Here is a 15,403-nt window from a genome sequence, read left to right as displayed (position 1 = left end):
TTCATGTTAAATTAATTGGATTCTGTCATTCCTGAAATCTGGTAACCACCTTATCTTGCCATACAACTCATTATCTTTGCATTGTGAAAGGGGTACTTCATATTAACTGTACCATAGTCTAATAAACATTTAGCCCCTAACAAATTAAAGACCTAAAGTATATTGCACATGTGGTTCCATTTTACATAGCAATTTATAGCAATGATCTGCTGCTCTAAATCTCTTAATTCACATCATTTCAGCAAAACATACAGGGAAATATGGGGCTGTACTTGTGCATTATACAATACAGAATGTATGTATCTGTGCTCAGGACATTCCTCCTAATGAGAGGCATAACCTCCAGTGCAGTGTGTTCTCATAACCACCAAATGCCATTTAAAACCCTTTAGAGCAAGGATTTAGGAATCAGTGTCCCTACTGATGAGAAATTTGATATGAGTAGTAAAGCAAGCTCCAGATTTACCTTCCCAAACTCACAAAAAATCTCCACGCCTTTGTTTGCATTAATAGAAGTGGAAGAGAACAGCACTCATTTAACAGCACTAGATTTAATTTAGCTTTGAAAGACACTGGCTCTATAGGCAAAAACGGTAGGAAAATTGAAAAGCATGTTTTATGAGGTACCAAGTTTTCTGGCTGGAATTAGAGCAGGACAGCTTCCTGAAAAACTACATAAATGACACCACTTTTACCTCCTAGACGGGTGACACAAGCAAATGATGGTTTATTTGCTTTCCTTGAGCAAGTCTTGGTGTGGCTGGAGAGTAAGAGGGGCCTGTGAAAGGGGGAAGAGTACACCTCTGCAGTGCTGTCATGGTCCATGTCTGCCCTGTGCTTCCCAGCAGCCTGCTGAGGGTGGATGGGTACACTGCCAGGGTACATTTTCAATCCCACAGCACTTTCACTCCGACAATACACACAGGGTTATTTAACTGTTGCCTGATTTTGTTCAGCTGTGACACCTAACCAGTAACTTCCATTTGGAACCATTTCAGACGGCAACTTTTTTCTCTAAGGAAACTGTCCCACAGGACCTGGGAAACTTGGTATGGCTGTGTTGCACTGAAAGAACTGCGTCTTTATCCCACAACAAATCCAAGTTCACAGCGGCTCCTGGAGACAAATGACTTCAGGAATGCGATAAGCCCATGCAGAGCACCTGATAAATGGATGCTGTGCAAGCAGAGCCCAAACCACAGCCCAATGTGATCGGCCTTCCCAAACAGCTGTGGGGAACCGCCCGAGTCACCGACTGGCGGCAACGACAGCCCGGCACCAGCGCCCCGGCCCAGCCCGCCCCGGCTGGTTCCGAGCTGGTGTCTGGCTCCACGGAGCAGTGACACGCTCCGGCTCCGGGTGAAGGCCGGCTCCTCCCGGTTACAGGGCGTGAGGAAGCGGGCAGGCGCCAAGCCCCTCGTAGGACCCTCGGAGTGGGGCTGCTCCGTGGGGGCTGCGCTGCCTGCCGGTGCCGGGGCTGCGGGTCGCCGTGAGGGGGAGCCCCTGACGGAACCCGCCGAGCTGCGCGGCGCCCGGTCCCGATCCCGCTGCCGGCCCCCATCCCGGTCCCGGTCCCGACCCGCCGGGGCCCGGCAGCCGCCGGGACCAACAGCGCGTGCGCGCCGCCCGCCGGCCCCGTGACGTCACGCGCGGAGCTCGGCGTTCCTTCTTGTCCGTCCGGTTCCCGCGGGGATCGCCGAATCATCGCTATCACGCACCCGCCCCGCCGGGCGGAAGGGTGCTCGGTGAGCGGGAGAGGGAGGATGGGGGGACCCCGCACTCTGCCGCGGGGGTGGCGGCGGGGCCGGATCGGGATGGGAGGGCTCCGCTGTCACCGCCGAGGCGCCGCCTCACGGGCCGAAGGAGGCGGCGGCGCTGTGCGCACGCGCGGGGCGTCGCCACGGCGACGGCGCGGTGGAGGCTCGGCCGCCGCGTGCGGGGCGCGCGACGGGGCAACGTCACCCACCGCCCGCGGCGCGCGGCCCCTCAGAGCCCGTGAGAGACACTCCTGGCTCCTCGGAGCCACTGACGGCTCCAGATCGCCTCATGGCCTCAGAGACCCTCAGAGACCCTCAGAGCCCCTCACAGCCCCTCAGAGCCACTGACGGCTCCAGATCGCCTCATGGCCCCAAAGGCCCCCAGAGACCCTCAGAGCCCCGCACAGCCCCTCAGAGCCACTCACGGCTCCAGAGCGCCTCATGGCCACAAAGGCCCTCAGAGCCCCGCACAGCCCCTCAGAGCCACTCACGGCCCATCACAGACCTTCACAGCCCCTCACGGCTCCAGATCCTCTCATGGCCCCAAAATCCCTCACAGACCCTCAGGGCCCCGCACAGCCTGGGACAGCCCCTAAGAGCCCCTCATGGCCCCAAAAGCCCTCACAGCCCCTCAGAGCTCTGTGCGGCCTCTCAGAGCTCTCCACAAACCCTCAGAGTCCCGAAAGGCCCCGCATAGCCACTCATGGCCCTGCAGAAGCCCCACTCCAGCGGACCTGGGAAGAAGCTCGAGCAGGCACAGTGAGGCAGATGTCACATCTGTGGCTGACGTGAGGCATCTGCTCGAAAAAGGTGACGTTTTGATTATGATCTTCTTGATGCTCTGCAGCAGTTGTCTGGATAGTCCTGCAGGAGCTCCTTTGGCAGCAGTGATACGGTGTGTGTGTGCCTTGAGTTCAGGATACAGCCCATCAGACATCAGTATCAGCACCAAACCTAGTGGTAACAGAGCTCACAGTTCTAATATACTGAATTTTACAACTCTCCATAATAATCCCAGTACTTTTATGACCAACAGAAGTAGGTATTCTCTAGGTATTTAAGCGATATAGACACTGCTTGAGCAGACGGAGGTAAGGCAGGATCAGCATTGGCTGAGTGCTGAACACGGTTCTATCCAAGGAAGGCACGGCCTCGGGTGAGTCTCTCCCCACCATTTGCAAAAGAGTAGTGTCAGTCCTCAGGAACACCTAAAAGTTGGGAGCATTTACAAAAGACAACATGTTATTGTCAAGTTCAGTACGGGAATATAAAAAATAACGTATTTATCAAGTGCCCGGAGCTCTGAGGGCCCGCGCTGGGCTCGCAGCTGTCCCTCTCGCTGTCGCCCTCTGGCGGCCGCGTCGCTCGGAGCGCAGCGCGCTGAGCTCGGCACTGGCGTTCTTTGCTGTGTTTTTCTCCTCAGCATTCCTGGATGTGTGAAACAAGGAAAAGGGCCTTGTACAACTCCTTTAAATGACAGTTTAGAGTAGGAAAACAATCCCGGTTCCAGACTCAGCAGCTTCATTTTGAAATGAAAAAAGGTAAAAATCAAGGTGTGTGTGCTCTGGAAAGAAACAGACCACACGAGATGGAAATACGTGTGTAACTTTTTCCTCTGGGAATTGTTTTGAGGAGCATTTTGCCACGGTTTTTGGCACAGTCTCTTATGACCTGTCATCCTTCCGAAGCTCCTTCCAGTAAACCACCAATTTCAGCAGCATTTCTGTGAAGCTTTTAGAGAGGGCTCTGTGACTTGGAAATGTCATAAAAAATGTGTCCTGTCTGCCTAAGTTACAGGAAGTATAAAGAATATATTAAAATTTTATTTGTAACTAAATTACTAAATTTTTTAAAGCTACTGGAGCAACTTCTTCTTTTTTAATGATCCTATTAATGTTTTTGTTCATTTACAGGTAAACTAGTTTTTTCTTGTTTTAAAAATACCCTGTGATCAGCAAGTCTAACTCTGTTTATTCTGGCTTGGATGTGTGATTATCAGTTATAAAGATTCTGCAGATGGAAATTATGTTGGTGCATGCACTGGAATAGATGCTGGTTTCTAATATCAGATAGATTGTCTGGTTTTGGTTAATTGATGTAGAGACTTATTTTTAAGCACTGGAATTACAATGTTGGAATTGTAAGGTATTTAGGGAGCAGATCTGTTGACTAAGTACATTTCTGCCTTTTCTGAGCATTTTAAAATACTGTGAGGTTTTTTTTTGCAAAGAACTGTTGAATTACTGACCCCTGTATGTTCTTACATTCTAAAGAGACACATTTTTTGGCTCTCTACCATGAAGTACATCAGGCTGTATTATGCTTTGTGTTTGCATAGGTCTTATTTTGAATTTGAGTACTATTTCTCTGCAAGCTCAGCCATAACAATGTACTGTTTCATTGGATCAGTAGTAACTGTAAACCAGTCATTGCTAATTAGCTCTTATGGGAAATTTAACCCTGAAGATTCTGATTTTTCAAAATAATATTCTATGAAGCACTGTCTTCATTGGGGAAAAATAGCTACTCTGACTGCCCTTCTGTAATAAATTGTCTTGTTGCAGCTGGATTATAGATGCATGCTAGTGCTATTCCTGGCCTTGTGAAGACAAACTTGATTTAAAAAAAGGTTGAACTTTGCTTTTCGGGGACCCTTTTTGAGTTGGAATGCTGATACTTTTCTTTTGTACAAACTTAGAATCTCAAGACAGTGTTCCATATTTGTTGTGTTTGTTTGTCTTTATAAAGGGACAAGGTAAGTCTAGTGGCAGTAGGTGTTTTCCTCCCCAGAATACCTGTATGCATGCATTTATGCTCTCTTTGTAAGAATGCAGTTTGATTGTGCTGGAATATACTTGGTAATACAAACGTAGGATTTCAAATTAGTAATAGGTTGAAAACTCTTCAGCTATTGGAGTTTTAGTTTCCAAATTACTGGTCTCTGTGGAGCAGTGTAAGTGATCACAAAATAATGAGAATGAAACTAATCTTTAAAAAACCCCAATTTTTTGCACAATTTTTTGCCCAAGCAAGCCAGCTTCCTTTTGAGCTCTGTGCTGGCACATTCATATCATTAAAATTGCTTTTTCTTTTCCTTTTCATAAGCAATAAAATAATTTCACAACTGTAATGAATGCACTTCCTCTGGTACATTTTAATTATATGCAGCTAATGATGGCATAGCTCGTCATTTCAAAAATTGTCTCCCTGGCATTTATGACTTGGTGTAAACGCTCATATATCATGGGATTATTTGAAGGAACTGAAACTCTGAGCGCTGTCAGCTTGGCCGTGTTGAGGAAAGTGACTCATTAAACAAGAGGTGCTGTTTAGCAGGGGGAGGCTGTAGAACACATTTAGGCTACAAGTATCACAGTCAACAGGTTTACTTAAAAAAGCCATGTTACTGGATTTCATTTTAAAAAGGGATGTCTTAGCCTTGAAGGTTTCCAGACCACTAAACTGGAGAATCCAGGCTATATAATGATTCAGAAGCGTTTAAAATAGGAATCAGTCTCTTCTGCATCTCAAAAGTGAAAGTTCCAGAGGAAGTCACCTTTTCAGTAAATGGATTTACCAGCACAGGTCTTTAGAACTGTAACATCATACTGTGAGCAAATTAAGAGTTTTAGGAGGAAAAAAAATCTTTGAGTCAGCAAATCTTCTTTCTCATGATTTATTTTTAAAGGTCATAAGGTGACCATTACAGTAAAAAAATAGTTGTTTGTGCAGGATAACCTTCCCAGATGAGATGCAACCCTGTCCTAAAGCTCTGGGGCTGTGGCCTGAGTGTCCCAGAGCTGCTGGTGACAGTTGACTGTAAGGTAAATCAGAGCAAAAACCATTTGAAAAAGAAACATAGACTAATGTTTAGCTTTTCTTTTTGTTTCAGTTATTCCATAGTTTTTCAGTAGATGCTAAATTTCTTTGATTTAGGGGAGGGAAGGATTTTGCTTTAAAACACCAGATAGGAATCTTAGGACAGACTTTTCACACTCAGACAGCTGGAGCAGCTGTAGATTCCCCACTGAAATGAAAATGCAACAATTCAAGATTTAGAAAGGCAAAAAGTGTGACCAGAGCATTAAATAGAAGGGCCATATGATACCAAAATTAAGCTCTGTGTTTATTATAAAGAAAATCCTTGTTTTAGAAGGGAAAAAAATGAACTTGTTCCACCACTTTCTTTTTTCCTCAGGAGAAAACACAGAATATATCCTAGGTAATAAATCTGTTTTATGGCTCACATGAGAAAGGGTGGAGAAACTCCCATTATTTTCTTCCCAGAAATTGAAATACACATGAGCTAACATGGGAGACACTGGGATTTTCATCCAACAAATGCACAGCTGGCTTCTGCTTTTATTATTTTTCTAAACCTAATAATTTTTCATTTGATTAGCTGGTGGCTGACAAAACTATCACTTGCACAGTGTTTTGTATGTTTAGTAGAGTAGGTGATGTGAAAGAGATACTGTAATGTGTGCCCAGAAGCATAGCACAACTTGTTCAGTTGATGAGAAATTTCTGCTTGCCTCTTCTTAAAATGCTAGTTCCTATCATCAACATTTGAGTTTGAATATCAAAATAGGAACTTCTAGATCTCTAGAAACCAGAGAATTATCTAAGATTTGAGGATTATTTTTTCTTAGTTCACGTTGCAGAATTGTATGTTGCTGTGCACATAGAAATAAATTGTTAGGAGTCAGTTGGCAGTCCACAGTGCCAGTTTTGCTCTGAGATAGCAGTGAGACTATTTGTGAGCAGAACTGTCCTAGTCAGTGTTAGGAGGTGGGAAAAGTAGAGCTGCAAACAGGATTTGTTAAGGATTTGAAGTGTGCAGAACGTGAGCTGTGGAGAGACCCCTGGACACAATGTGAAAAAAACAACAGCAGCCACCCACAAATGCAATGAGAGAATGAGATAAATGGAGCACAGACATAAAGGTGGGAGAATAGGAGCCATGGAGGAATGAGGTTCCTCACAACCATGTCTGAGCAGGCCTCTGTAAAGCCATGGATTCTCAGTTTGAAATCAGGAGGGAGAATGACCTATCAGAACGCCTTTGTGTGCCTTCTGCAGAATAAAGAGAACGTGTTCAAGAACCCAGTATCCTGTTTTGCACTGACCATTAATGCCAGGGACAAAGCAGGCTGGTTTCTCCTGTGTTGACTCTGCTGGTGTTTGAAGTGCTGGGCTGTGTTGCTGTCTGTGTGTTCTGGGCAAAGCAATGATAACACCCTCCCTAAGTAAGCAGCAGGGGAAGAAAACTGCAGTTTTATCCCAGATGGGTAGGTCTGTATCGTTTAGTGTGTTTCTTGTTATTTTCAAAATTTATGTTGACGTGTTCTGGGGGCGGGAGAGAATGTGGGCTATCTGCTTCCACTCAAATACTGTGTGATGATGTCTCCGGTTTTGATTTGTAGTCATTTACAAGTGATAGATGCTCAAAACCATGTAAGAAATTTCTAAGTCAAATGAGTTTGAAGCTACAGGTCCATTGCATAGCCAAACCTCTACTTTTAATGTCCTATCACACAGTGGCTGCTGGGGAAGGAATGATTTTGAAAGGACTACACTGGATTGTGTATCTGTGTTCTGACCAAGCTCCATTACACTCACTAAATAATTGTTGACAAGTTCAAGCTCTGTAACCAGAGGGTTATGCCTTTGCTAAATGCCATGGGCAAGGAAAATGACTTTAATGGAAAAATACGAGACTGCCGAAGCGGCAGTAGATCATCATGAGAGCTCTCTTTTGGTTGTATCTCTCTTAGAGGTTCATGCTGCTAGAGATCAGCATTCTGTGGTGTATGGGACTGTTTCTGGGGGCATGGAAGTGCATGAAGTATCAGGGGCTGAAACAGTTGGAAAATCACTGTTCCAACTGAGTGTTGCCCAGTGCAGAGGCCCAGGCAGCAGTCTCTCCAAAGGAGGTAAAATCAGTGTGGCCAATTTCACCTTCTCTTTCTTCTGTCTGCCTTGTTAGAATTTGTGTATCTGTCCTGCCAGTGTTTAGCTATTTGTTCTAATAAATCTCCTCTTCTGTAATGAGCCTGACCACCTGTAGCTGTACTTTGAATTCTTGCCCCTGTGTGCCACACTGGTTCTGAGCTGGGTGAACCACGCTCCTGTGTTGACTGGAGGGGATGTGTTCCTGCAGCTGGAGATGCTGCTGCTTAGGAAAGGCCCTTGGAGCAGAAGTGGTTGCCCTGGTGTCACCACCTTTCCTGCAATGCAGCACCTTTGCCTGGTTTTGCACTCTGATCCCTTGTTCCAGGTGCAGAGGGCTCCTCACCCAACCTGCAGTAGGTTGCAGAGTGGGAGAGAGTCCATAGTGTTGTGCCAAAAAACCAAGTGCTGGTGTGAGCAGCAGGGTCTCCAGCCTGCTGCAGTTCCACAGTATTTGTGCTCTTTTGCTCTTGGTAAATTGGATCTTATTGAACCAGGCTCTCAAATCTGAGAGTAATTGAGAATATGTGACACATTGCAGGACTTTTAAAATTTTTTTTCTAGTACTGTGTTTAGGCCTCCCTCCTTTCATTTCAACAATTGAGGGTGTTGGTTGCTTCCTCATGTTTGTGTAAGAAAAGCTTTTTATAGTCCGTTTTTCCAGTTGGCGTATGTACTTCCTCCACTGTAGTGTAACACATCATTCTTCCCACTCCCTCCCACCTTCTGAAGCTAATGGAAGACCTTCACTGTTGTTTTATTTGCAATAAAAATGAAATTGTAGGGTTGGGAATGGTCATTGTTCTTGCCTTAAAATGTTCATCAGCAACTTTTGTTCTTGGTGAATGGGAAGGATGTAAGGAAGCAAGGAATAATCAGCCATATTCAGTTTATAGGACATTTAGTTTGAACTGGACATCTCTAGTTCAATTTTTGTTTAGCTGAAAATCTATCAAGAAAAGCAGAAGTTTGTCAGAAACATGAATGGAAGTGGGCTGTGTTTTTTTTTTTCTTTTTTTTTTTTTTTTTTTTTTTTTACAGAAGAATTCTTAGTGCCAAATATAGTGCCAAATATGAAGAATTTTTGAGTATCATCCATCCCAGCTTCTGCAAGGTAGCAGCTGGTGTGAAGGCAGTCTAGAAACTCCACATCCATCCATTATTTTGCCCTGTAATAATGGTGAGTCTGGCACACTGACAGCACTTGAGCCTTGCAAATCTGGAGCTGTGCTGGAGGTCTTTCCTTCATGTAACATCAGTTACACCAAAACGAAAGGAAGGTGGCATGGCCACTTTGATACCATTGGCTGACAGGGTGCTGTCCCTGGTCAGGACAGTGTGCACTGCATCCTGCTGAAGGACAGTACAGCACCTGGTTTGCCACAGCTTCACTCCTGCTTGCTGGTTGTTTCTATCACCATTTATCCAGGAGTGTTACCCAGCCCCAGAACACAATTAGTAGTATTTATAATGTGGAAGCCTTTTTTCTCAGGTCTATGACAGATAGATTATTGAGAATATCTGGGAATGCCCTTTATTTCTAGTGATTTGGGTGCTATTTATCAAGAAAGATTATGTTTTGGAACTATTTTTTCAGTTCTAAGTAATTTTTTAATATAGTGTTGCAAGGTTTTCCAAGACTAATGAACACAGCCTAGGTCCCTCAGCAGAGGGGCATGTGCAGACACGGCCCCTTGTGCATTGAGCTGCCTCACTGCTTCAGATCTTCATTATTTTTAGCCTCTGTATATGCCTTTGTTTTTCTCAAGTGTCTAGTTCTAAGGTGGCATCATAACTAACCTAGTCAGGACAGGAATTCACTCTTTTCCCATATACCAGCTCCACTGTAAGCTTGCAGCAAAAAAATGGATCTGAGAATCCTTGCAGCTTCAATCTTATCACGGGATGTCTAAGGTCCTGACAGGGAATTATTTATCTACTTTTGTATTCTGAGATTTCTCTATGAAAATAACATTTTAAAGGTATTTTCTTATTTTATTTCTCCACTGCTAAATAATTGAAATCAGCACATAGCATTTAATTATAGTGATTTTTTTATCATAAATATTGTAAAGTGCCTGATGGTGTAATTGGGCATTTTTATAATAAGCCCATATTTTTTAAAACAAGGGGAAATCTCTGGAATTCATGCCTTCGTGCTTGTGCCCATTAAATGTGGTTATCATTATCTAGTGACGACATGTGTTCTTCCTAACTAGGATTCTCTTCCCTTTCATGCTGATGCTATCTCCATGCTAGATGATTCCTGTTCCTAGTAGCACCCCAGGGCAGTAGTGAGAAGTAAATGTGTCCCATATGGCCGCTTTAGACAGCAGTTTTGGGTGTGGGGAGATGGAGAGGAGAGACAATGGGGTGAAGAGACGGTGGGGTGTCGCAGAAGCAGGGCAGACAGAGGGGGAGCAGGGCTGTGGCTGTCTGTGCTTTCTGTGCGGGTTGGCAGGAACGTGGGAGCGCTCAGTGGGACAGGGTGCAGTTATTTGTTGTGCCATGCGGGAGGAAGGAGCCAGGGAGGAACTGCGACTGAGTCACCCGCTCTTCCTGGAGCGCCTCCTGGGGTGGTGCTGCTACAGGCAGCCCAGTGCAAGACTGAGCCTGAAGGCTCCAGAGAGCTGATTGCAAATATTTTGCAGAAGTCTTATTTTCTGGTAATTACTTTAACATGATTCAGTGTTTTCTCTTTTGTCTGATCTTGTTATGAGCCTTCTTGCCTGATCCTTCGCCCACTGTCATGGGAGCAGGGCAAGTGTTCCCACACCACGTGTACCATCCCTGCTGGCCTTGCCTCTCAGGTTCAGTGGCTGTGAGTAGGTGCTGTTCAGGACAGCCTACCAGTGGTGTGTCATTTTGGGAAAATGACTGATCCTGGACCTGTGAAGCCTTTGAAACTGCTAAGCTGTTTCAAATAGTGGATTTAGAGCAATTTGTAGAATTGGGGTCCAGGTACTGTTTGCCAGTTCATGTTCCTAGTGATTTGTGAAATTAGAGCTCCTGTGGAAACCTGGAACCTTACTTCTGAGGCAGATGTTGTGTATGACCTGAGTCCAAAGCACCTAGTCTTCAACAGATACATGAAGAGTGGCTAGGATTTAGGTTCCAGTGGGTCACCAACAGTGTTTACTAGAGAGTAATAATAACAGTGAATAGAACCCGTTCCATTCCCAGTTCTCTAGAGTTTAAGAAATCCAGCAGAACCAGCAAAATAAATACCTACAACCCAGCCACTGAAATCCAGACAAATTTTGTGAAGATTACAATGGTAACTTCAAATAAATATAAATTGTGCTCTTTAAATGTACAGTTTATTTAAAAACAGTTATTTTGCCAAACCATATATGCACCCAACAACTATACCAAGAAATGACCAAGAATTGATCAAGGTTGGAAATCTAAGATTATTATGTTTAGAAAAAACCTTTTTGATATATTTAGTGCTTTTGTTTAACCACGTGATTTGCATTTAATCCTAGTTAAACTAATTAATACATGCATATCTTTATAGCAGACCAAACACTTCTCATAAGCAACTGACTGGTTTGTGTTATTACATTTGTTCAATGAGGGTGGAGGGAGAGAGGTGTAGAGTATTACTCACTTGCATAATCTTTTGCAAGTAGTAGAAAAAAATCTGTCTCACAATATAGCTACAAGAAATACATGGGTGCTCATAATTCATATTATCCCATAAAATTTAGAAGAGCATTCAGAGACTGCAAATGAAGGTAATTTATGTGTAAAACCTCATCCATGAAGAATTTATTGCCATAGTAGGTATAATATACTTTGGCACAGACTTCTTCCATGAAACTAGTACTTGCAGATTTGTGAAAGGAACATACCAGAGACTTGCAGGTCAAACTGTAGTCTGGTTTTATACAAAACACAAATAATGAAGACTTCTCTTTTGAGAGAGCTGAAGCCAGTTGGTAAGTCAATGTGCCATACATCTTCTCTGTGTGAGTAATCTCTTTAAAAGCAGCGTTAGTTTAATAGGAAAAGTGCTACCTTTGTGTAAGTATTGATGTTTGTAAATATTTTGAGCCTTAGTGGGAGCTGAGGAAACTGCAGAAGTGCATTCTTACAAAACATTTTAATTTGCAGTATCTAAAATGAGTACATGCTTTGCAGAGGTTGTTTGCTAACCATGTTGTGAAGCCCAGACTTCATTCTTCTTGTGAGGACTGCACTGGGAGCACATGGGGCCTCATCTTTCTCTCTGCACTTGAGCAGAACTGCCAGGTGAAGGCCTGGGCTCCATCCATGTCATTGCCAGTCTGCCCTGGGCGTGTGGTGGCCGAAGTGAGGCCAGGCCAAGGCTGTGCTTACGTTGCAGTGCTGTCGTGCACAGTCTCAGGGAGATGTCAGCACTGTTCTCCTCAGTGCTTGGGTGGCTCATGCAGCTGCAACAGAGAGATATTTCCTTTTGCTCCTACTGCTGGACTCTGACTTCTGTTTGCTTTTGAGATTACATTGTGCACTTAGCTTTTATAGTTGCTGCCTCTCTTTGACCCAAACATTTTTACTTCCATGGAAGTTAATGATATTAAATGAAAATCAAGGCAACCCATTGCCACTCCCAAGATTTCTGCATAATACAAAGTAAACCTAAGATAGGGAAGGATTTGTTATATCATAAAACATGCCTTTAAATGCACGTACCTGGGAATGGAGAGAAGCAGCTCCTAGCATGATATATGAGGGATTTTGGCCCACATCTGCAAGGGAAGCTATAGGGTGTATAGGTGTAAAAATGGACCAGAGTTCTCAAGCATTGATGTAGAGCAGATAGGACCTTTAAAATTCTTCCCTGCTTTGTACACAGTGGTATTGGGCAGCGGTCTGCTAGGCTTGGATTGTAAAGAACATTATCAATTCCTCTGGGATTTTAACTGTTAATTCCAGGAAGTCTAGGTGTTTCAGGAAGTGCTATTCAAATATTATGCTATTTCTTCCGGATGTAGATCCTTGGACAGTACACTTACACTTACTCTTTTCTCTGTTGGCTTGCTCTGCAGGAGAAATCTCAAACTATTGAGAACAAAGATAACTTCCTGTGCCAGGTGTATTAGCTGGAATTATCTCTCTTGTAGAAAGAAGTAACATTGCTCTTGAAAGCAGCATGGGATTTTTGATGTTAGTGAAGATTTATCTCATCAAGGATGTCATTCTGCTACTAAGAAAGCTCGTTGGACTCATATCAGAAGTTCTGTGTTCAGTTCTCTGCTTTTCCAGATGGAGTTAGTGGAGTTACAGACGATGCAAAAAATGGCAACTGAAACAATTTGGGGAAATGGAACAACTGTTATATGAAGAGAGACTGAAAAATCTGGTACTCTTCAGTTTAGAGAAAGAATGAGAGAAATTTATCGTTGAGATTTACAAAATCATGAAAGTGATGAAAAAGCCAGATGTGAAACTGTTGCCCTCCAAATCCTGCAATGTAAGACCTAGAGGGCACTCAGTGAAGGTAGTAGGAGATCAGGTTTAAAGCAAAGAAAAGAAAACGGTACTTCATTTTCTGGGACTCCAGGTAGTGAATTTTTTGCTATGGTAGGTAGCAAAGGCAAAGGTATCAGCAGGTTCAAAAGGGATCAGCCAATTCCATAGACAGAAACAGAACTGCAGAGCATTGGGCATGGGGGTTTTGGGGGGCAGGAGGAAGGGACCTCAAAAGCAGCCAGGCTTCTGTCTTTTTCCTAAACAGTATCTCTAGATAGCATGGCACTGGTGGAAGTCGGGTTCTAGGCCAGATGGGACCAGTCATCTGACCTTGCAGGGCATTTTTTTCTGCCATACAGGACCACACTATATTCTGCTTTGAAAGGGTTTTATTGTTAATGCATTGAATTCTCATAAGGATAATCAAGAAAAAAAAAACTGTATTAGTGTGTTAATTGTTGATACCTGAAATATTGTTGATACCTGAAATATTAATGTGTTTTAAAGTCTGATCCATTGATAGTGAAAATGCCTGTTACTGTGCGTGTCACCAACATGGCGTTTGTTTGGAAAATGTACAACTTGGAAAATGAATTTTAAGTTTGTGTGTTTATTTTTCTTGGCAGTGAGTTTTGGTTATCTCAGAAGGGAAAAGCTGTCCAGGTGCAGTGAAGCTGTGTGGTGCCATGAGTGCTCTGGCAGGAAGGTATGCAGGGCAAGTATGTGGGGAGCTGGATCAGAGTCATTTCTTGATGCTCCAGTACTGTGTGCTACTGAGATGCCTTTGTGCTACTTCCAAGTAGGCCAAGTTGAGCCAATGAATCAACAGGGGCTTAGGGCCAGCCACATCCACAGATCAGGGACCCAGAATTTGGCTCATGGTCCCTATTCCAGGCATCCATCCAGAGCTGGGATGGCATCCCTGCAGTCTGGAGAATCCTCCCCAAGCAGTGCCTGCCCAACTCCTCCATAGGCTTCAGGCTACTGCTTCTTGCACAGCAGCTCACTCTTTTATTACATCTCTAGCGTTTAGAGGAGACCTGCAGAGAAAGGGAGGGAGGAGAAATCACTATTTCACTTTAATATAGGGCACAGAAAAGTTCTTTAATATGTGTTTGGGTGGGGATTTTTTGTAAAATAAATTATCATCTTTATGCCTTTTTTTTTTTTTTTTTGGTAACATTGAGCATATTAACAAAAACATTCTTTGCTTTAATCAGACAATAGGGGCTTTGTTCATAAGGAGACTTTTGAATATTATATGTAGCTCCTGTACTCCGGGCACAAGCCTTTAGCAAGGATACTTACATGAGCCATAAACTGTATGAGTGCATCTCAGGTCGGCTCATTGTGTCTGTGGAAACTGGTGGTGCTCTGCTGTTGATGAGAAATCCACCATAAACAAATCCTCACTCATGGTCTCAGGTGTGTGATTGGGAAACACGTTTGGCTTTTAATCAAAAGAAATGGAGTGTTTGGTTCTTAAGAATATCTTTTCTCTTGTTTCAATGAGGTAAATGTTAACATAACTAAAGAGCTTAAAGCGGTCTGAGTAAAGCCTCAGCTAATTGAGCTTTGGTTCTGTGAGAATTTGGATGTCATCATCCTTTTGTTTTCCACTTTTCTGGGGAAGTACTTGAGCTATATGGCAAAAATAAACAAAAGAAGCCTTTTAAATCTTCACACTTAAATACATTTCTGAATATTTTTAGTTACTGTTTACTCCTTGCAAATTTATCTTGGTCTGAGAAAAAGTTTCAGGCGTATTGTTTTCCTAAGAAAGATTTGACCTTCATCTTTATACATGGTTTCACTATTCTTCCTATCAGCATTTAGTTCAAAGGAGCACTTCGAAGCACGCAGGCAAAAAACCAGTTCCATTGTGTAAAATAGAAATGTGTGTTTTATATCACAGGAGTTTAGAGAACAATGCAAAGGTCAATTGTGTTGCTTGCTCTCCTGTCACATGATGTGGGTGTGTATATGAATGCATCCCTGGAATTCCACTGTGGGATCTGCATCTTTGAAGCTGATGCTAAAATTACTGCGGAGGCTCTTCCAAAGGCGGATACTGATAGAAGATTCAATGAAATCGAAGGTCGCCAGTCTGGTAGGCGTTGAAAGATACCTGGCTATGATACTATTTCTGATTTAATAATGCGAATGGGAGGCTAGCCCTTTGTAATAATTAGGACTAATTACTGAAGAGGTGTTGACAGATGGGCTAAGAGGAAACA

At 43.6% G+C, this 15,403-nt stretch overlaps 2 protein-coding genes across 2 annotated transcripts in view; one reads left to right on the top strand and one right to left on the bottom strand.

Moving 5' to 3' along the window:
• Positions 1 to 15,403, bottom strand: part of TANGO2 (transport and golgi organization 2 homolog) — a 423,798-nt gene that overhangs the window by 357,706 nt on the left and 50,689 nt on the right. The gene's annotated exons all lie outside the window — the stretch shown is intronic.
• The window catches only part of GNB1L (G protein subunit beta 1 like), a 47,588-nt gene continuing 33,826 nt past the window's right edge, over positions 1,642 to 15,403 (top strand). The window contains exon 1 of the mRNA XM_066331425.1: positions 1,642 to 1,745. The gene's annotated coding sequence lies outside the window, so the exon portion shown is untranslated. The remainder of the gene's footprint in view (positions 1,746 to 15,403) is intronic.

The sequence above is a fragment of the Sylvia atricapilla genome, chromosome 17 (genome assembly GCF_009819655.1).
Source record: "Sylvia atricapilla isolate bSylAtr1 chromosome 17, bSylAtr1.pri, whole genome shotgun sequence".
Taxonomy (NCBI): Eukaryota; Metazoa; Chordata; class Aves; order Passeriformes; family Sylviidae; genus Sylvia; species Sylvia atricapilla.
The sequence above is the reverse complement of the archived record's forward strand: the minus strand, read 5'-3'. Positions and strand labels throughout refer to the sequence as shown.